Source organism: Bos javanicus, chromosome 23, assembly GCF_032452875.1.
Source record: "Bos javanicus breed banteng chromosome 23, ARS-OSU_banteng_1.0, whole genome shotgun sequence".
NCBI lineage: Eukaryota > Metazoa > Chordata > Mammalia > Artiodactyla > Bovidae > Bos > Bos javanicus.
The window spans coordinates 9,175,987-9,198,880 of record NC_083890.1 but is presented as its reverse complement, the minus strand read 5'-3'; the positions used below and the strand labels follow the sequence as shown (position 1 = coordinate 9,198,880).

The 22,894-nt window shown below is 42.8% G+C and overlaps 1 protein-coding gene across 1 annotated transcript in view; it reads left to right on the top strand.

The window, feature by feature from the left end:
- Positions 1 to 22,894, top strand: part of TCP11 (t-complex 11) — a 160,645-nt gene that overhangs the window by 99,552 nt on the left and 38,199 nt on the right. The window contains exons 3-5 of the mRNA XM_061399049.1: positions 9,548 to 9,647; positions 13,617 to 13,711; positions 18,770 to 18,940. The gene's annotated coding sequence lies outside the window, so the exon portion shown is untranslated. The remainder of the gene's footprint in view (positions 1 to 9,547; positions 9,648 to 13,616; positions 13,712 to 18,769; positions 18,941 to 22,894) is intronic.

The window sequence follows — 22,894 nt, the reverse complement described above, 5'->3', positions numbered from 1 at the left end:
TCAGGACGCGGGAGCTGGGCTGGTGGCCCAAACTTGAAGTCAGCCCTTGCATTTTTATCATGGAGGAGGTGGGAGAAACGCACTCAGCAGACAAAACAAACACAGCGAGGGGGGTTGTTGGTGAAGGTGTATGTTTTGTCTGCTGGGCACTTTCCTGCCCAGAGGCCCATCAGACAGGCTCGGGGAGGCCCTGAGTGAGCGAGAGGAGCGGGTGCAGGCAGGCAGCCCCAAAAGGCTGTCTGTGCTCTGCAGTCGACGCCCCGACCGTCTTTGTTATTGTGAATTGAGGGGGAACTCCCCCAGTGTCTGCTTTTTGAACTTAGAAAAACCTAGGTTCAAATCCCAACTCTGCCGCTCACTAGCTGGGTGATTTGGAAGCAATTCATTTAACCTAGGGTGTCCATGTATGACTTGTTATCCAAATGGAGGCATCTTTGAGAATGGAGGGGAAAGCTGTTATTAATTGTGCTGGTTCAACTGCATAAACCGAGACTGTTTGGAGCAAAACCAGGACACCCTTCCTGACTTGCCCAGGCCCATTTCCACACTGAGAACACGGCCACGTGCTACTTACGTGCACGTGCTTCACGTGGCTGGACTGAAGCGGCGGTGAGCAGACACAGCGTTTACTGGGCACTCAGGAAGAGAAGGCTCCACGCTGCCCTTTCCCTCTCCTCGCATTCTGTGTGTCTAAAGAGGGCTCTGAAACGGGGCTCACTGGGGTCCCGGAGAAGCTGTGCCAGGGCCTCCTTCGAATCTGTGTGTGCTTTCCTGGAGGGCCTGTGCCCAACGCCAGCTAGAACGTGGGCCTCCCTTTGGGATCTGTTTGCCTTTTCATAAACACAGACACAGGGTTTTTCTTGGCCAGGCCCCTCTGCTCACAGCTCAGGGATTGTACCTTGAAGCGTTCGCTCCCAAGTGATTTGAATCAGGATCTACCAGGAAGTTTGTTTTCCAAGGCCTTAGTCAACATGTGGGTGTGGAAACACCAACCAATTGCAAAGCAGAGTCAACTCCTTTTTAAATAGGGACTTTCACATTAGTCAGACTTTTCAAAACAACATAATGTTTAAATAAAATTCCATTTCCATCTTTCCATCACCAGGAGCAGTTGCTGAAGATATTTCTGTTCCACCCAGAGGCTTCCCCAGCCCGCATCTTAGCTGCTTCTCTGACTATGTCAGAGCCCAGGCTATGATGTCACATGCTGGGGGTGCGAAATCATTTCTTACTTGGGCCTCGGTTTTCTCTTCTGACTCTTCACGTGGACTCGGACTGCTTGGGCCAGAATCTTATTTTGCTTCCTTCTGATTCTTTGCTTTATTATTGCCTGGACTAGCCGCAATCCAGCCCACACCTTCCAAGGAACCTCCTCCTTAAGCACCGGCACAATCCCAGGGGTTCCCAACATTTAAGCATTCGAAGCTCATAGCTCAGGCTGCCTTTGACGTACCAGGATTTGGTGTGAAATACTTTTGACAGAGATTCATGGGTCCCAGATGTGACCACCTTGAGCAGGCTCAGACACACACCTTACCAAACCTGCAGATTGATGGGTGCACACACATCTAGCATCTCCCCATAGCCCTGGGCCCCCATCAGGGTCATCTACTCTGATCCCCTCCTTCCTGGCTCCTACATTCCCAGGACATGGCTGAGTCACAACCCCATGGAGCTCTCTGCTGGTTTGGCAAATTAGGCAGAGTCTGAGAGCTCCTCAACCTGTTGGTTGTGGACTTAACATGTGTCCAGCACTCTGCTAAGGGTAACATGCAGTATTTCACTTCGTGATCAGTGCTTTAGCCCGTGTTTGGAACTTGTGCCCCAGTTTTGTCACCTTTAGAATGGGGATGATAACAGTAGCTCCTCCCTCATGGGTTGGTGTGCAAATTCAGGAAGCTCAAGAGTATAAAGTGCTCAGAGCCTGGCTGACATGTAGCCAGTGATCCATTGCTGCTGGCTATGTTTATGATAAACCCTCACCATCGTCCTGTGAGAAGGGGGACTCTCATTATCCCCATGGGCAAACGAGGAACTGAGATTTGGAAAGGTTAAGTAACTGCCCAAGCCATGTGCTAGAAAGACAGGCAGTAAGCATGCTTTGCGAAGTCTGGGGCCCTGCTCTCTGCGACGTGAGAATCTGGGTTAAATCCCAGTTCAGTTGCTTTTGCATACATTTATAGACACCAACGTGCCAGGCCCTGTGCCAGGAGCCAGGAAGCCAGCAGGGAGCTCCACCCTGTTTTCAGCCCAGCCTGAGCAGGCCAGCTCTGGACTAGGCACAGTTAATCTCCAGCCATCCCCTCTGGCTTCACCTGGCTCATTAAAACCAGACACGTTACGAGTTTACTTAGCATCTGCAGAGAGCGTCTTTCATCTTCAAAGGTTTCCCGAAGCACCAACCAATTAATCCTTACAACACCCTCATCTCATGGACAAATATTTATCCTCACTTCATACCCAGGAAAATGAAGGCCTGGAGAGGAGTACAGACTGGGCGGGAGGAGGAAGAATGAGTGGCAGAGCTAAGCAGAGAATTCCGGAGCCCCAGACCCTGCTGGCTGCCCGGTCCTTCTGAAGGCTGCAGGGAAATTCTTCCTGTAATGCCTTTTTTTTTTTTTTAAATGGAAGCAGAACCTTTTGCAAGTTCAGAAGAATTAGATTTCTTTAATAGTAACCTGCAGGAAATACATTAAAAACACATTCTATCAGTTACAAATCTTAATGTCACCAGCCAAGGATGAGGGAATTAATGCTGGGCCCAAAAATACATATAGTCAGCAACTCCAGGGCAAGGGCAGAGACGATTTATAGAGTGCGAGGTCTGGACGTCTGGAGCAGGCAGGCTGAACTCAGTGGTGAAATTGAAACAGGGCTGTTCTCAGATGGGGTGGAGTTGGGGGAGGCTGCTGAGGGTGGCTTTGATTCAATCATTGTTCACCGTTTCTTCTCGATGTAAAAAAAAATTGTTTTTAATGCTATAAAGGCCAGGTTCTGATCTGTCATGAGAAAACTGCTTTCATTAACATAGGCTCCTGTTAAGGGCACTTTAAAAGAATCGGCTGACCCCTGCAAGGTGCCCCCAACCAGAAAAATCCCAGCTCTGATCCTCTCGCCTGTCTACCTGGGTCAGACAAAGGGGGAATCCAAGCAGTGGTTTGGCTGGAAAATCTATGCAACAAAGATAAAACCTATGTGTAATTAATGTGGCTTTACTCTGTTAGCAGAGAGTATTTTTCTTTACCTTTATATTGTAAAATAAAATACCGTTATAGAAACCACAGCAAGAAAAGGTGTCGCTCAGTAAACCGGGGTAAAGGAAACAGCCCTGGTCTTTTAGATTGTTTTCGTTTTTGGACTCAGCGCTCCATTTCGCCAAACTCGAATCTTAACATGACCTTGGAGAAAGTTTGAATCTCAGGGGTATAATGTGCTAAAGTGACCTAAAGAGCTATGTAGAGCTCTCAGCTGTTAGTTTAGGGCCGCCACATTCCCAGCCATGTGCTTGCTGCTCAGAGAAAGGGTATTAAAGGACTCCTAGTGAACATCAGGAGCTGAAAGCCACAGCAGAAGTGGACATGGGCCCCTGGCACGTCCCCACCGCCTGCCTCTCTTGTTGAAAACCACACAGCATCCCCTGTGGGGCTGGGCTAGTTCGTGGGCAGGTGTCTGTGTCCTCTTCTCCTGGAGGAAAAGGTGAGAAGGAATTGCATCATGTCCCCTCCCTTTACAGGTGAGGAAACTGAGGCCATAGTTCTGATCTGAGGTCGATGGTAGCAGGGCCGGGTGGTAAGATCCCAGGGCGCTTCTGCCCCGCGTGGCTGTGCCTCGTTTTCCATGATACGCCACGGTGGTGGTGTTGTTCAGTCGCCCAGTCGTGTCCAGCTCTTTGCGACCCCATGGACTGCAGCATGCCAGGCCTCCCTGGTGAGTCAATAGCCTGGTTAGCACGCCATAGTGAATCAATTTCCAGGAACTGGTAACCAGCACTTTCTAACCAGCCCGAGTTCCCAGTCGGATGACTGACCATCCTGGTTTGCCCAGGGTTGGGGGCAAGAGTCCCAGTGCTGAACCCGGGACAGTCCCAGGCACACCGGGTCAGCTGGACACCCAGGCTGTGTCCATGTCACCGACGCCCAATCACCTTGACTAGCCAGTGGGCACTCAGCCGTGGGGGCAAATCAAAACTTAGAGAGGAGGATGGGGTTTCTTACACTGAATGAGTTGACTTGGGGTACAATTATCCAAATCACTGAGATTTTTTTAAAGTTACTGAAGGAAATGTGGAGGTTTGTCCTGAATTATAGTAGCTAACACTTTGAGCGTGCTTTATAACTTTAATGCACTTTCACATTCCAAATCTTAATTATTTGGGCCCTTCAGGCAAGGCTGTCTGATTAAAATCATTTTTATGAAGTAGGAGACTAAGCTGGCCCAGCAACCTAGGCCAGCACACCTAGCTGTGAGTGATGGAACTCAAAAAGCCCCCGTTCTCTGACCCTTGGCCGATGTTCCTCACCGCCCCCTCTCTGGTCTGGAACCCTGGCTGGAGGCCAGATCTTGAGTTCTCTCTTTATTTAATTGTTGGGAAGCAGGAAGCCAGAAACTAGAGGTTTCTAAATTCAATTCCAAGGACCTTGGATTAACACCAAAATAATTCCCTTACTGGAGACTTGCTATTAGAAAAGAACCTTAATGGGGGCCAAAGAACGGTCTTGGTTTGATCAAGCAAGGCTATTTGTTTACCTTTACCTCCACTGAAAGCCGAGTGCCTTCTGAGACAGTATTAAGGCTCTCCCTTCCCAAATGCCAGTCACACGCCCCCAGCCCAGGACACTGCTTCCCACTCACGCTGGAGCGGTGGACTCTGGGCTTCTGAAATTAGAGCTGAAAGTGAAATGCTTTGCTGAGCTTTGCCTTTCAATGCTTTTCTTCTCTCTTGGGTTTTAACTGCTTTTTCTGACTTCAGGGAATCCCTTGGAAGTTAATAAAACTTACTACATCAAAGGGCTCTACAACCATTACCCTATTAAAACCTCACAGCCCTCCTGCAGCAGGTAAGCATTATTAACCCCATTTTACAGATGGGGAAACTGAGGTTAATTGGTTTGCCTCGGGCTACTGAGGAAATGAGGGTCTCAGCTGGCTTTAGAACTGGGTGGTTTGTTTGGATTACTCAGGGGGCGTTGCTTCTGCCAAAATCTGTTTTTCAAAGCACCTTGATTCTTAAAGATTTCTTTCTCTTTCATGAAACTGATTCCTCACTGGCTGGACTGATGATGAGGAATTTCTCCAAAGCTGGCTTGTCAGAAAGCAGCAGCCCCTGCCTTCCACCAGGAGAGGTGCCATAAAAATAGATGAAAGCTAAGAGTTCAGTGCAGCAATTTAGGAAACAATTTGGGCCTTTCAGAAATTAATGTTATTTAAAGATGCAGATTCATCCACCCCAGGGGCCTCCTGGGAGTGCTTGCTGAACCATCTGTTCAATCAGCTCATTTTCTTTCCCCCTAATCCTCCTGGCTCTCCTGTGTGTATGTACAGCGAAGGTTCCTGGGGAACTCGCAGCATGAATAAAAAGCAAAGACCTTTCTCTTTCACCAGCCACCTCTCCTCTTTTCCAAACAGCATTAAATTCCTAATCCTGTTTATTCTTAGTGGGGGTATAAAATTCATGTTCCAACAGACAATGAGGAGATCTGTGGAGGCCTCCACCCCAGGGCTCATGTCCTCTCAGCTTGGGTCCAGCCAAGATGGTTGAGGTGTCTTTACCCCATTCTCTGAGAAGAACTACAAAACCTGTTAATATTTGGGAATACATTTGCCCAGGCCTGCTGAAGGAAGAAGCCAAAAAAAAAAAAAAAAAAAAATCTTGGGGAGGGAGTAGTGGTGGTGGTGGTGACTGGCTAAAGCTATCCATGAACCACAGGGAAGATTTCAAAGGCTCAGGTAAGTGTTTTCAAAAGGAGGTTTCAGCACCATCCCAACTGTGTAAGTCCCCGCTTCTTGCCATTCAAGTCCAATTATAATCCACAAAGGCAGGATGCTGTGTTTACATAAATAATTACCAGATTTCGGATAGCCAGACGTGTTGCAGCACACAGAAGACAAGCCCATAAATTACATTTGGGGAATTAAGGGTCAGATTGATCTTATCTCTCTAAATCCGGCCAAATTCCGGCAAGATACAGGCACATCCGGTTGACTGAACCTTGGGAGGCAGAGGCCCCAGAAATCAGTGATCCTGAGGATGTCACTCCCCCCCACCTCGTCCCCCAAACCTCCCTTTTCTGCTTCTCCCTGCTCAACTTTGCTGACTGGCTCTGAGAGCTAGCGGGTGGCAGAAAGAACTGTCCCGACTTGCTCTTTTGCCCAACCTGCAAGGGAGGAAGGCAGGAGAGGGGTGGAGGCATCTCACTTCTCTCCTCTCTGTTTCCTCCTGGACCACACAGGATCTCATTCCTGAAACAACAGCAGTGATGTAGGAGTAGCGATGGGAAACATTAAAGCGATGACAGTAATGCAACAGGGCTCCTGCTGGAGATTTCCCTCCTGCACAGGCAGACCTCTGTGTTTTCATTCATTCAGCACCTACTGCACCCCCAGGCCCATGCACTGTGCAGTGGTGAGGGGCTCTGGCTCGGAGTCACAATGCTAGATTTGAATCCTGGCTTTGCCAGCCACCCTGGGCAAGTGACCTAACCCTCCTGGCCTCAGCTTCTTTATCTAGAAAATGACGTAATGATAGCACCACACCCTAAGAATCAGGTGAGGATTAACTAAGTCATTCATAAAGACATCTTAGAACAAGGTCTGGCACATAGTCTGTTGGTTATTGCTAGTATTATTATTATTATGACTCTGCTAAGCACATGTGGGCCTCTTTTCTGAAAGTGGTTACAAGCTGGTTGAGACAGAATTCCCACATAAACACAAAGGGTATGACAAGGCAGTATGGTTGATTAGGTACCAAGTGGATGGAAAAGACAATTAAGTTCTAGGGAGCAGGCTGAAGGATGAGATCGCTGTGACAGGAGAAGGCTTCATGGAAGAAGGAAGCCTAAAACTGGGCAAGATTTGGCCGAGCCACAGAAGTGCATGACAGATGTGGGGAGAGCTCAAAGCACAGTGGGGTGATGGAGCCCCAAGAATCCACAAGAATTAAACTAGTAGTCAGAGTGTTATGCAAGTTTGATGCTTCTAGGAGTTTAAGCCAAACCTATTCAATTAAGATTTCCAAATCCAAATTTGGAATCCAGATCCAAAGCCTCTCCTATAGAGAAAGATATATTGATTTGTGTTAACTTCATCGGACAAAACAATGTTATGAAGTTGGGCAACAGAGTGTGTTGTGAAGAGACCAGAAGAGGCATGGATAAATAGAGCCTAAATTTTTTAAATGAGGGGATAGACATATTGATAGAGTTGTTATTGAAGTAAAATAATATTGTTTGGTGAAGTAGAAAGTATTCTACACAAAACAATGTTCTATTCACTCAATCATTCTTTCAATATTGAGTGTTTACTATGTGCCACACATTCAGGGAAACTCTGGTAGTGAAAATAAATATGATTTCTGAGATCCATATGTATTGATCTCATATTTGTCATTTTCTATAAGTTATAGAATACTTTCAAATAAATAAGTAAAAGCAGGTACACAGAAAACAAGCATCTAAAAAACATTTCTATATAGTGTGTTTCTAAAAAATTTCTGATCTGCCTCCATGCAGTTACTTAAATGAATTTGGTCTTCATTTGAGTAAGAATTATAATAATTTATTATTGAACATTTAAAAAATTAACCCAATCATTGACAGTTGAATTTCTGAAAAACTTTTGCTTGGATGTCACTACTTACAAAGATGAATTAATTTAAGAAGAATTTAGTGAATGAACCAACCATGTGCCTAACATCGTTCTACCTGCAACAAAGGATAAGAAAGGATTTGAAGGGAAAGAAGGATTTTCACTTCGAGCTAAGGAGCAATAGGAACTGGGTATACTTTCTTCCATGAAACAACCAAAATGACAGACAGACAGACAAAGTATATGAAACAGTGGTTTTCAAACCATTTCAGGCAATGAAAGACAGTTACTGAGAGCAAGGAAAACACACAAACTCTTCCATTTCCCTAACTTTCTGCCACACAAGGGTTTCCAGGCTGTAACACAGGAAGAGAAAACCCAGGCAGAGCTCAGCCAATTCTCTGAGTGGAGAATTCTCTGCCTGAGGACAGAGTTAGAAATTTGGGGAGACCAAGATGGCCAGAATTTGCAGGAGAGAGTCCCAAAGGGGAGAGAGGCCACACACCGGATCTGGAGCTCTGCAGAAGGTCTCCCTCAAGTATGCAGCATAACTGACCCACGAGTGTGAGGAAACTAACCAAGGCCAGGGAAATAAACATCTGGAAAGATTAGAGGAGATAATAGGTGTTCATTCAGAGCTGGGAACAATGTCTATCACCACCAACCAGACTGGAAAACTTTGTAAGTCTTGGGGCTTTGGGTAGAATACTCAAAAGGGTATTGTCTCAGTAATGGGGGATAATTAACCCTATATTAAACATGGTTCTGTTCCTACCTAACAATTCTTAACAGCAAGACCAAAAGGATTGAACTGTGTCCAAGTAATCTAGCTCCCATACAAATCTCAAGAATATTTGTAGAAATACCAAAATATCCAGCACCCAGTGAGGTAAAATTCACAATGTCTGGCATGCAAACAAAGATTATCAGACATGTAAAATGTGACCCATAATGAGAAGGAAAATAAATCTATCAAAATTGACCCAGAACTAAAAGATACTGTAACTAGCAGCCAAGGATGTTAAACCAGCTATTATGACTATATTTCATTTGTTCAAAATATGTATGTTATAAAGAAGATTTAAACCAAACTCTTAGAGGTGAAAACCAAGTGAGTGAGATGAAAACCACCCTGGCTAAGATTAATAGCAAATTAGACATTGCAGAAGAAAATTTTAGGAACAGGAAGACATAACAATAGAAACTATTCAAAGTTAAGCATAAAGAAAAAAAGTTTATAAACTGCAAAGAGTGTCCATGAACTATTAGACAACATCAAGCAGCCTATTATACACAATTGGAGTCCTTGAAAAAGAGTTAGGAGGACAGAAAATTTACTTGAAAAAGTGATGGCCAAAATTTTTCTAAATTTGATGAAAACTGTAAACTTACAGATCCAAGAAGCTCAATGAGCCCCACGTACAAGAAACCTGAAAGAGAACTACACCAATGAGTGTACGACCCAAATGCTCAAAACCTGTGTTAAAGAGGACATCTTTGAAGCAGCTGGAGGGAAAAAAAAACCACACATTATATAGAGAAAAACAAATATAAGGATAGCTGCAGATTTCTCACTGGATACACTGCAAGTGAGAAGACAGTGGAGCAAAATATTTTAAGTCCTGAAAGAAAACAAAACTGTCAATCTAAATCCTATACCCAGGGAAAATATCTTCAGAAATGAAGATACTATACAGATCTTTTCATACATATAAAAACTGAAAGAATTTATCCCCAGCAGAAAAGAACTCAGAAATGTTAAAGGAAGTCCTTCAGGCTGAAGGAAATGATACCAGGTGGAAATACAGATCTACCCAAAGGAATGAAGAGCACTGGAAAAGGTAACCACAGGGGTGAATACATGTTTTTTTTTTGGGGGGGTGGGAGGGTGGGGAGGTCACACAGCACTTGAAGCCCTTGGAGAAGCCCAGCCTTTAAAAACAGTTTTTTTATTCAGTCACTATTTTTGGCTGCACTGGGTCTTTGTCGCTACCCGCGGGGTTTCTCTAATTGTGGCGAGTGGGGGCCGCTCTCTAGATGCTGCGTGCAGGCTTCTCACTGCAGTGGCTCCTTTTGTTGATGAACATGGGCTCCAGGATGTGTGGGTTTCGGTAGTTGTGGCACATGGCCTCAGTACTTGTGCTGCATGGGCTTAGTTGCCTCGGAGTATGGAGAATCTTCCTGGAAAAAGAGTTGAACCCATGTCCCCAGTATTGACAAGTGGACTCTTTACCACTGCACCACTAGGGAAGTCCTAAATACATGTTTGTTTGTTTGTTAACCAAGTATATATCTTTCAAAGATAACTGCTTAAACAACAGCAACAACAATTATGTATTGTGTGGTTTATTTCACATGTATAAGTAAAAAGTGAGACAGTAAAAGCCCAAAGGCCAAGAAGGGAGAAATGGACATATTCAATAGTAGGTTTCTTGTACTACATGTGAAGTGGTATAATATCAATTAAAGGTAGACTGTGTTAAGATATATACACCATAAACCTCAAAGCAACCACTAAAATAAAACAAAAATGCACAGCTACTAAGCCAACAAAGGAAATAAAATGGAATCATAAAGAATACTTAATCCATGGGATTTCCCTGGTGGTCCAGTGGTTATGACTTCGCTTTCAATATAAGGGGTGCAGGTTTGATCCCTGATCAGGGAGCTGAGATCCCACATGTCTCAGAACCAACAGAAGCAATTTATTGTAACAAATTCAATAAAAACTTTAAAAATTTTTTTCAAAAAAACAAAAAGAGAAAAAAGGAACAAAAAAGAAAAGGAACAACTGTAAAACACATAGCAAAATGGTGGGCGCACACTTAACAATATCAACAATCCCATTAAAAGTGAATGGTCTGTGCTGCATAATTTCATTTACATGAGGTAACTAGAATAGCCAAACTCCTCGAAACAGAAAGTAGAATGATTGTTACCAGGGACTGGGGAGGGAGACAAGCAGTTACTGTTTATAGGAATAGGGTTTCAGTTTTGCAAGATGAAAAAAATCCCAAAGACTGTTTGTACAACAATGTGAATATGCTTAGCACTACTAAACTGTATACTTAAAATGGTTAAGATGGTGATTTTTATGTTGTGTATATTTTATCACAATTAAAACCAAACCAAACAAAAATATTCACATATTTCTTTGAGGTTAAAAATGAAAAAAAGTAAACGGTCTAAATGCTCTAGTTAGAAGGCAGAGATTGTTAGGCTGGATAAAAAAGCAAGACCAAATTATATGGTGCTCATAAGAAATACACCAGTTATTTTTTCAGTTATACATATATACATTTTTTATTTTTTATATTCTTTTCTATTATGGTTTATCATAGGATATTGAATATAGTTCTCTGTGCTGTACAGTAGCACCTTGTTATCCACTCTCTATATAAAAGCTTACATCTGCTAACCCCAGACTCCCACTCCATCCTTCCCTCAACACCCTACCACCAGTCTGTTCTCTGTATCCATGACTCTGTTTCTGTTTCATAGAGAGGTTTGTTTGCATCATATTTTAGATTCCACATATAAGTGACAGCATATGGTATTTGTCTTTCTCTTTCTGACTTACTTCACTTAGTATTATCATCTCTAGTTGCATTCATGTTGCTGCAAATGGCACTGTTTCATTCTTTTTATGGCTGAATAGTATTCCATTGCATATGTGTACTACATCTTCTTTATCCACTCATCTGTCAGTGGACATTTAGGTTGCTTTCATGTCTTGGCTATTATGAATAAATACTGCTATGAACATAGAGGTACATGTATCTTTTTGAATAATAGTTTTGTCTGGATATACACCCAGGAGTGGGATTGCTCGATTGGATGGTAATTCAATTTTTAGTTTTTTGAGGAACCTCCATACTGTTTCCCACAGTGGCTGTACCAACTTACATTCTCACCAACAGTGTAGAAGTGTTCCCTATCCTCCACATCATAAGAAATGCACTTTAAATACAAAAACACAGATATGTCAAAATAAAAAAAGTTCAAAAAGATATATCATGTTGCTGCTGCTGCTGCTGCTAAGTCACTTCAGTCGTATCCGACTCTGTGCGACCCCAGAGACGGCAGCCCACCAGGCTCCCCTGTCCCTGGGATTCTCCAGGCAAGAACACTGGAGTGGGTTGCCATTTCCTTCTCCAATGCATGAAAGTGAAAAGTGAAAGTGAAGTCGCTCAGTCGTGTCCGACTCCTAGCGACCCCATGGACTGCAGCCTACCAGGCTCCTCCGTCCATGGGATTTTCCTGGCAAGAGTAATGGAGTGGGGTGCCATTGCCTTCTCCTATATCATGTTAACACTAGTCAAAAGAAAGATGAATGTGGGGATGTGATGTGCATAATCAATAATACTGCATTGTAGGATCCTCTATGACCCACCTCCCAGAATATTGGAAATAAAAGCAAAAATAAACAAATGGGATCTAATTAAAATTAAAAGCTTCTGCACAACAAAAGAAACTATAAGCAAGGTGAAAATACAGCCTTCAGAATGGGAGAAAATAATAGCAAATGAAGCAACTGACAAACAACTAATCTCAAAAATATACAAGCAACTCCTGCAGCTCAATTCCAGAAAAATAAACGAACCAATCAAAAAATGGGCCAAAGAACTAAAGAGACATTTCTCCAAAGAAGACATACAAATGGCTAACAAACACGTGAAAAGATGCTCAACATCACTCCTTATCAGAGAAATGCAAATCAAAACCACAATGAGGTACCATTTCACGCCAGTCAGAATGGCTGTGATCCAAAAGTCTACAAGCAATAAATGCTGGAGAGGATGTGGAGAAAGGGAACCCTCTTACACTGTTGGTGGGAATACAAACTAGTACAGCCACTATGGAGAACAGTGTGGAGATTCCTTAAAAAACTAGAAATAGAACTGCCATACAACCCAGCAATCCCACTGCTGGGCATACACACTGAGGAAACCAGAATTGAAAGAGACACGTGTACCCCAGTGTTCATCGCAGCACTGTTTATAATAGCCAGGACATGGAAGCAACCTAGATGTCCATCAGCAGATGAATGGATAAGAAAGCTGTGGTACATATATACAATGGAATATTACTCAGCCATTAAAAATAATACATTTGAATCAGTTCTAATGAGGTGGATGAAACTGGAGCCCATTATACAGAGTGAAGTAAGCCAGAAAGAAAAACGCCAATACAGTATACTAATGCATATATATGGAATTTAGAAAGATGGTAACAATAACCCTGTATAGGAGACAGCAAAAGAGACACTGATGTATAGAACAGTCTTTTGGACTCTGTGGGAGAGGGACGGGGGGCATGATTTGGGAGAATGGCATTGAAACATGTATAATATCATATAAGAAATGAATCACCAGTCCAGGTTTGATGCAGGATACAGGAAACTTGGGGCTGGTGCACTGGGATGACCCAGAGGGATGGTATGGGGAGGGAGGTGGGAGGGGGGTTCAGGATTGGGAACATGCGTACACCCATGGTGGATTCATGTTGATGTATGGCAAAACCAATACAATATTGTAAAGTAATTAGCCTCTAATTAAAATAAATAAATTTAATTAAATAATAATACTGCATTGTATATTTGAAAGTTGATAAGAGAGTAGATCTTAAAAGTTATCATCACAAGAAAGAAAATTTATAACTATGTGTGGTAATGGATGTTAACTAGACTTATTGTGGTGATAATTTTGCCATAAATGCATGTGCATGCTAAGTCACTTCAGTCATGTCCAACTATTTGTGATGCTATAGACCATAGCCCACCAGGTTCCTCTGTCCATGGGATTTTCCAGGCAAGAATACTGAAGTGGATTGCCGTGCCCTCCTCCAGGGAATCTTCCCGACCCAGGAGTTGAACTGGCATCTCTTACGTCTCTTACACTGGCAGGTACATTCTTTGCTACTACTGCCATATATTAAATTAAAATGTTGTATGCCTGAAACTAATATAATGTTATATGTCAATTACATCTTCAAAATGTCTATGTTTTGGAAAGATGTATATATTATTAGATTAAAAATAGTTATGAAACAAACAAAGAAACATGTAGTAGCTGTATTAATGTCAAAGTAAATTTCAGGGCAAAGAACGTTGTCAGGAATAAAGAAAATCATTTTATAATCATAAAGTGGCCAATTCATCAAGATGACTTAATTCTAAAAGGCTATTCACCTAGGGACTTCCCTGGTGGTCCAGTGGCTAAGACTCCACACTCCCAGTGCAGGGGGACCACGTTCGATTCTTGGTCGGGGAACTAGATTCTGCATGCCACAACTAAGACCTGGAGCAGCCAAATACATAAATAAATGGAAGAATAAATAAATGAAGTCAAGTTTATGTACCTAAGAACAGAGCTTCAAAATATATGACTCAAAAAACAATAGGACTGCAAGGAAAATAGACAAGTCATAATTACAAAAGGAGACTTCAATGTTCTCTCATTAATTGATATACAAGTAAGTAGAAAATAATCAAGGGTACAGAAGACTAACACCATCAATCAACTTGATCTAATTGACATTTATAGAATATTTCATCCAACAACAGCAGAATGTTTACATTCTTTCCAAATGTACACAGAACATTTACCAAAATAGGCCATATTCTGGACTATGTAAGTCTCAATATATCTGAAAAGATTCAAGTCATAATAAAATATGTCCTCTCATCACAATGCAATTAGAAGTAAATAACAGAAAGACTCTTGGAAAATCTCCAGATATTTGGAAACTAGATAACACACTACTAAATCACCATGGGTCAAATAAAAAATACAAAAGAGAAACTAGAATGTATTTTGAATGGAATGAAAGAAACTCAACATATCAAAATTTGTTGGCTGCTACTAATTCAGTACTTGAAAGGTCTCAAATCAAAAGTCTCAGCTTCCACCTTGAGGACCTAGAAAAAGAAGAGCAATTGAAACTCATAATAAGCAGAAGAAAGGAAGTAATGAAGATCAGAGCAGAAATAAATGAAACAACACAGCAAAATAATGAAGAAAATCAATAAAGGCAAAAGGAAGATCAATAATCTTGATAGACCTTTAACAATGTCGATCTGGAAAAAAGAGAGGGGATACAAATTATTGCTATCAGTAATGACAGTGGTGATCTCACTACAGATTTTTACTACAGGTAAAAAAAGACAATAAGAGAACATTACGAACAATTTTGCCAATGGCAACAATATAAACTAGACAACTTATATGTAACAGAAAGAAATCGTCAGACGAACTATCAAAACTCAGTAAGAATAAGTAACCTGAAAAACCCAGTATCTATTAAAGAAATTGGGTTTGTAGCTTAAAACCTCCCCCCAAAGAAATCTCCAAGCCTAACTAGCTTCACTGGACAATTCTGCAAATATTTAAAGGAGAAAATAAATACCAATTATATACAAACTCATAAAACTGAAGAGGAGAAAAATTTTACAACTCATTCTGAGGCCAGTATTATCCTGATACTAAAACCAGACAAAAATTTATAAGAAAATAAAACTACAGACTAATATTCCTTATGAATGTAGATGCAAAACTTCCAAACAAAATTTTAGTAAATAAAATCAACATGTAGAGAAAACGCATCATGACCAAGTGAGATTTACTCCAGGAAGACAAGATAGACTTAATATTAGAAAATCAATATAATTCATGTTATTAAGAAAGAAAGAAAAGCCATAGGATCATCTTAATGGATGCAGTGAACAATTTTGACAAAAATACATCTATTCCTCGTTAAAAACTCTAAGCAAACTAGTAGTAGAAAGGAGATTCCTCAACCAGATAAAGAACATCTGTGAAAAACCTACAGCTAACATCATACTTAATGGTGAAACTGAATGCTTTCCCTCTCAGTTCAGTTGCTCAGTAGTGTCCGACTCTTTGCAACCCCATGGACCCCATGGACAGCCAGGCTTCCTTGTCCATCTCCTGGAGCTTGCTCAAACTCATGTCCATGGAGTCGGTGATGCCACCTAACCATCTCATCCTCTGTCGTCCCCTTCTCCTCCTGCTTTCAATCTTTCCCAGCATCAGAGTCTTTTCCAAAGAGTCAGTTCTTCCCATCAGGTGGCCAAAGTATTGGAACTTCAGCTTCAGCATCAGTCCTTCCAATGAATATGCAGGACCAATTTCCTTTAGGATTGACTGGTTTGATCTCCTTGCAGTCCAAGGGACTCTCAAGAGTCTTCTCCAACACTACAGTTCAAAAGCATCAATTCTTCAGTGCTCAGCTTTCTTTATAGTCCAACTCTCACATCCATACATAACTCCTGGAAAAACCATACCTCTGACAAGACAGACCTTTGTTGGCAAAGGATTGTCTCTGCTTTTGAATATGTTGTCTAAGTTGGTCCTAGCTTTTCTTCCAAGGAGCAAGTGTCTTTTAATTTCATGGCTGCAGTCACCATCTGCAGTGATTTGGGAGTCCAAGAAAATAAATTCTGTCACTGTTTTCCATCTCTTTGCCATGAAGAGATGGGACTGGATGCCATGATCTTCATTTTCTGAATGTTGAGTTTTAAGCCAACTTTTTCACTCTCCTCTTTTACTTGCATCAAGAGGCTCTTTAGTTCTTCTTTGCTTTCTGCCATAAGGATGGTGTCATCTGCATATCTGAGGTTATTGATATTTCTCCCAGAAATCTTGATTCCAGCTTACGCTTCATCTAGCCTGGCATTTTGCATGATGTACTCTGCATATAAGTTAAATAAGCAGGATGACAACATACAGCCTTGATGTACTTCTTTCCTAATTTGGAACCAGTCCGTTGTTCCATGTCAGGTTCTAACTGTTGCTTCTTGACCTGCATACAGATTTCTCAGGAGGCAGGTAAGGTGTTCTGGTATTTCCATCTCTTTAAGAATTTTCCACAGTTTGTTGTGATCCACACAGTCAAAGGCTTTGGTATAGTCAATAAAGCAGAAGTATTTCTGCGTTCACTCTTAGATGAGCAAAACCAGGGATACTTCTGCTCACCACTTCTAGTCAACACTGTACTAAAGGTTTTAGCCAATGCAATAAGGCAAGAAAAAAAATAGGCATCCATGTTGGAAAGGAAGAAGTAGGACTCTTTATTCAAGACAACATGAGAGGGACTTCTTGGTGGTACAGTGGTTAAGAATCCTCCTGCCAATGCAGGGGATACAGGTTTGATCCTTGGTCTGGGAAGAGTCCACATTCTGTGGAGCAACTAAGCTCATGTGCCACAACCCCTGAGCCTGTCTGCCCAGAGCCTGTGCTCTGCAACAAGAGAAGCCCCTGCAATGAGAAGCTGGTGCACTCAGTGAAGAGCAGCCCCTGCTTGCTGCAACTAGAGAAAGCCTGTGTGCAACAGCAAAGACCCAGTGCAACCAAAAATAGAGAACGTATTGAAAAAGGTAACACAATAGCAAAAGCATGACCCAGCAAGAAATAATCCGAGACTAGACTTGAGGAAAAGGAAAAATTTCCACTGTATGAAAGACACTCTTAGGAGAATGAAAGTCACAGAGTGGGAGAAAAATATTTGCAAAGCATATAACTGATAAAGGGGTTGTATTCAGAGTATGTAAAGAACTCTTACAACTCAGCAGTAAGAAAACAACCCCGTTTTTAAAATTAGCAAGAGATTTGAATTGACACTTCACCAGAGGAGGCATCTGAACGACAAATAGCACAAGAAAAGATGGTTAGTGTGATTAGTCATCAAGGAGATGCAAATTAAAACCACAGTGAGAAACCACTACACCGTTACTGGAATGGCTTATAGAAAGAGGAAAAAGACTGACAATACCAAGTGTTGGTGAGTATGTGGAACAACTGAAACTCATAAACTGTTGGTGAAAACGTAAAATCAGACAACCACTTTAGAGAAATATTTGACAGCTTTTTATAAAATTAAACATACCATATTGTCCAGCAATTCATTCCTAGGTATTTACCCAAGAGAAATTAAAACATATGTCCACAAAAAGACACACTAGACTATTTACAGGAGTTTTGTTCATAAAGTCAAAAGCTAGAAATAACCCAAATATCCACCAAAAGATACATGGATAAACAAACTGTAGTATATTCATAGAATGGACTAATACTCTGCAATAAAAAGGAAAAAAACTACTGATAAATGCCACAGAAGTAGATGACTCACACTGGCATCGTGCTGAGTCATAGAAGTTAAATACAAAAGACCACTATTACAGACTGAATTGTGTCCCCAAATTCATGTGTTGAAGCCCTAACCAATGTGACTTTATTTGGAGACTGGGCCTTTAAAGAGGCAAGTAAGGTTAAATGAGGTCATAATGGTGGTGGGGCCCTAATCCAATAGGACTGGTGTCCTTGGAAAAAGAAGAGGAGACACAAGAGATGCATCCACAGAGAGAAAGGCCACGTCCAGACACAGAGAGAAGGAGGTTATCTGAATGTCAGAGAGGGTTTAGGAGAAACCAAGCCTGTCAACACCTTGATCTTGGTCTTCCAGCCTGTAGAACTATGAGAAAATAAATTTCTGTTGTTTTAATAGCCTCCCAGTATGCAGTATTTTATGGCAGCCTTGGACAACTAATACAACTGTATATTGTATAACTCCATTTATATGAAGTTTTAGAACAAGTAAAATTAAGCTATAGTGACAGAAAGCAGATCCATGGTTGCCTGGGGCCTGTCCTGGGATAAGGAGATGGGTATTGACTACAGAGTTGAACAAATAAACTTTTGGATGTGAGGGAAATATTCTATTTAACTGTGGTGGTGGTTCCCTGGCATATATATCAAAGCTTATCAAAATGCATGCTTAAATTTGGTGAATTTCATTCACGGAAATGATACCTCAGTAAAGTTGATTTTAAAAGAAACAAAATATTATGTAAAAAGTATAGACAAGAATTCTGGAATGCAATGGAAGGGAGTTATGAAGTCCACTAATGCTTCATGGCTTTCATTTTGTTATTTTGGATTTTTAGAGTTGTCCCCCCAGCAAGGAAAGCTGTGAGTAGATTCAGCCCTACATACGAAGAGGGATGCAGACAGAGTGCTCCATGTTGAAGTCCTGTAGAGTTATAACCAGACATTTCCTTTAATTTATTCATGAAAAACAGCCAGCATTAAACATCAACCAACTATTACACTCAAAGGTATTTGTACTTGAAAAATTCTTAATATAAAAATTTGTGAGCTTTTGTTTTCATTTGTTTGGGGCTTTTTTGTTTTTTCCCTACCAAGTCCCCATTTCTATCCTCAACTGATGATGAGGTTTTGCTTAGCCTGGGGGCCTATCTCTTCCTGGTCTTGTTCTCCAAATTGGACTGAGTGAAACATCAAAGCCCCTCCAGTGTGCTTGCCTCACAGAGACTGAAGATCCTCGCTATGGGTGCTAGAGTGTGCCTGTCTTAATTAGAGGGACAACTATTAACCTTCCTAACACAGCAACTCTTGCCTTCCTCACTATAGAGAAGAAAAGAGAGAAGAACTGGATTAGATGCTTTTAGAAGTGCTTGCCAGCTATATTATCCTCTGAGTCTTTATTAGGTCCATGTTTCTCTCACTCAACTATAATGAGTTCTCTCTCCGTGCTTAATTCTATATAGTCAGGGCTTGGGACACAGCAGAGAAGCAGACAGACATGGGTTGTGCCTTCACGCTGCTTGTATTCCAGTGGGAGTTCAGGGCTGCAAGCACTCAAGTTGAACGGGCGTAAAGGGTAAGGAATGTACTGACCTGATGCTTGGGAATCAGGCAGCAGACTGGGTTACAGGGGTACCTCGAGACTGTCTGTGCAGTGAGGCTGTCATTAAGATGGCCATCAGGGACAGTTCCCACTCTCCTACCCTGGGAAGACAAAGTCAAAACTCAGGAGAGACATGCTCTCTTCCCAAAGGGAGTGTGATGAAACAGACTGGTGGGAAACTCGGCGAGAAACCTCTAGCCAATGTCTCCTTGCGCCTTAGTTAATCTGATTCGTGTCACGTGCTCCCTCTGAACCAATCACTTTAATGGAGGTGGATTTCCCACTAGACCAATCAGGCTTCTCCATGGAATTGGATGCGATGGGAATGAAAATGAAAGTGTTAGTCACTCAGTCCTGTTTGACTCTTTGCGACCCCATCCACTATAGCATACCAGGCTCCTCTGTCCATGAAATTCTCCAGGCGAGAATACTGGAGTGGATTGCCATTCCTGTCTCCAGGAGATCTTCCTTACCCAGGGATCTAACTGGGGTTTCCTGCATTGCAGGCAGATTCTTTACTGTCAGAGCCACCAGAGAAGCCTAGGAATGAGCTGGGTGTGTTTCAGAGACCAGAAATAAGAGGCAATGCTTCATTCTAGTTGGGTTGTATTAACTAGAATATTCACTTAGTAAATCTCAACATTGGTTCAAGGCAGCTGATAGCCCTTTGGTGACTTCTAGAAGCATTGACTTCAAATACTGGTTTCAACTATGAACTGTTTCAAGGGAGTCACCTTATACAAAACACATCAGAACTATTCAGAGGTTTCACTGCGTGACTGTTGAAGGGCAGTTGGGAAAGACTGCTCTGGGGAGGCAACTCTAGAGCCAGCTGCCTGTGCACACAGCTTGGCTTTGAGTTTCTGTCTCTGGTATTTACTAGCTGGATAAGTCCCTTAAGCTGTTGGAGCCTCAGTTTCCATTCCTGTAGAATGGGCACCTTCTTTGTAGGATTTGTGAGAGGACTAAGTGAGAATGTATGTGATGCCCATTAGAACAGTGCCTGGCACATAGTTTTTATTTATTATTATTTATTATTAGTGTTATTATTTACATGTGCAGAGACAGTCTAATCCACCACATTACTAGGTACACCTGGGTTTGTTTTTTGCTGCACCAGGTCTTTGTTGCTGCATGTGGGATCTTTAGTTGCAGCCTGAGAACTCTTAGTCAAGGCATGCGGGTCTAGTTCCTTGACCAGGCCTTGAACTGGGGCTCCCTGCATTGGGAGCAGAGTCTTAACCACTGGACCACCAGGGAAGTCCCACTTGGGTTGTTTTTGACCCACACCTTCATCTTCTCAGAATCTGACTTTAGGTCCCAGCTGAAGAATTGGAGTACCACTTACAGGCATTTGTCAAGGTTCTATCCTCCATCTGCACGGCTTTTCTTGTGTGCTCCAATACCTCCACTTTTCCGGAGGTGATAAAAAGACTGATCAAGGGTTCTGAGGTCCGACTCCCTGGGTTCAAGTCCCTGCCTTACTATTCACTGTGTGACCCTGTGCAAGATACTTAAATTCTCATCTATTAAGTGGGTGTAAAAGCAGCATCTTTGTCATGAGGCTGTTGTGAGAGTGATGGCTGTGCATCTGTGTGAAGGGCTCCCCGAGGGCCTGACGCATCGTAAGAACTTGATATGTGTTGCCTCATTATTATTACTGTTTCATCTAGCAACGATGAGTCCTGACACCATTTTTTAAAAAATAATTTTTTTTATGGCTGTGCAGGATATTTGTTGCTGCGTGAGGTTTTTTCTAGTTGCAGCGGATAATGGCTACTTTCTCATTGTGGTGTACGGGCTCTTGTTGCAGAGCACAGGGTCTAGAGCCTGGGCTCAATAGTAGAGCCCCGAGGGCTTAGGTGTTCCTCGGCAGGTGGGATCTTCCCAGATCAGGGATTGAACCCTTGCCTCCTGCATTGGCAGGCAGATTCTCCACCACTGAGCCACCAGGGGAAGCCCTCTGACACCATTCTTGGTATCAGTTAGTCTCAATCTCTCTCCTTAGTTCTGCCTGCTTATTTCCACCTGCCTGCTGAATATTTTCTTACCAAGATCCAACCAAAACTTCATTCTCAATCTGTCCCTAAATCTAAAATATACCATCGACTTCCTCCTCCTTTCCCCAGATTTCCTCCTCTGCCTCTCTGCAGCCCTTCTTTTCATTAATATCAGCACCTATGGGAAACAAAGAGTCTTATTTCCTGTTTCAAGAATCCAAGCTATCAGAAAGCCTTGCTTCTCCTCCACTTGCCGCAGATTCTCATAACTGGGGGGCACTTCCACCCAGCTTCCAAGAAATGAGGCCAGAGCTCTGAAGTGACCTGCCCAGGGTCACCAGCATGTGGGCAGCCAAAGTCTGCCTGCTTTTGTGGGGATTCCCCTTCCACCTCCCGGTGGCTCACTGTTCTCTGTGGCCATGGAACCACTTCTCCCCAGTTGTCCCAAGGACCTCTGGCAGGCTCACAGTCCCAGGCTTGGTGAGGCAAGGCTCTGTGTAGTTCTTGAAACAATTAAAATCAGATTTCATAAACCAAGTCTCCTGTTATCCTGAGCTGTGCGCTGGGGAAGGGCGGGAGGTGGGGGCCGGAGCGCAGAAGTAAGGAGGCTCACTCCTTTGAGAGTTTCCAAGCCTCGTGAGCAAGGGAGCACCCAAATTGACAGATGTGAGTCATTCTGAGTGTGCCTCTGTCAGTCACAGATGGGTACAAGAGATGTAGGGTCTGCAAGGGTTATGAGTGGTTTAACCAGTGTTTTTCAATTTGAGAAATTTCATGGCATAGAATTTGAGGGTGTCCGAGGAGCCCTCCGCGGTCCTTCTTGCACTTCCATCTCTCTGAGCCTGAGCTCTGAGGGGTCTCAGGTACTCACTCTGTAGCTGACAGGCACTGAAAGTGGGCCGCATGCAGGCTCCAAGCAGGCTTCAGACACCACAACAGCCGTCTACTTCCTCAGACTATTGAAGTCAGAAAATTCTTGCCATTCCTGAGCTTGTAACAGAGACTCAGACCCAGTGACCTCTTTTTGTTCCCACAGGGGGCTGCAGCCCCTTTGCAAGTTTAAACCGTTCAGATGCGCTCCGGCTTCATCTAGTAGACACCGTCGGTGGAGGACCAGGGCGGGGGGAGGCGGTGCTGGGAAGAGTCCCCAGGGTGAGAAAGAGGATGGCCACGGTCGCCCCATCCTCCCCGCCGGCCATGCGAAGAACACACGTCCTGAAGTAAACTGAAGTTTAAACTGTTCCCTGTTTCTAGAGGCAAAAAATACGATATAGACGACCATGACCTGAGGGAGGGGGTTTTGGAGGAGAGGAGAAGGGACTGTTTAGTGCGTAGTTTGTGTTGGGGATGATGAAAGTTTG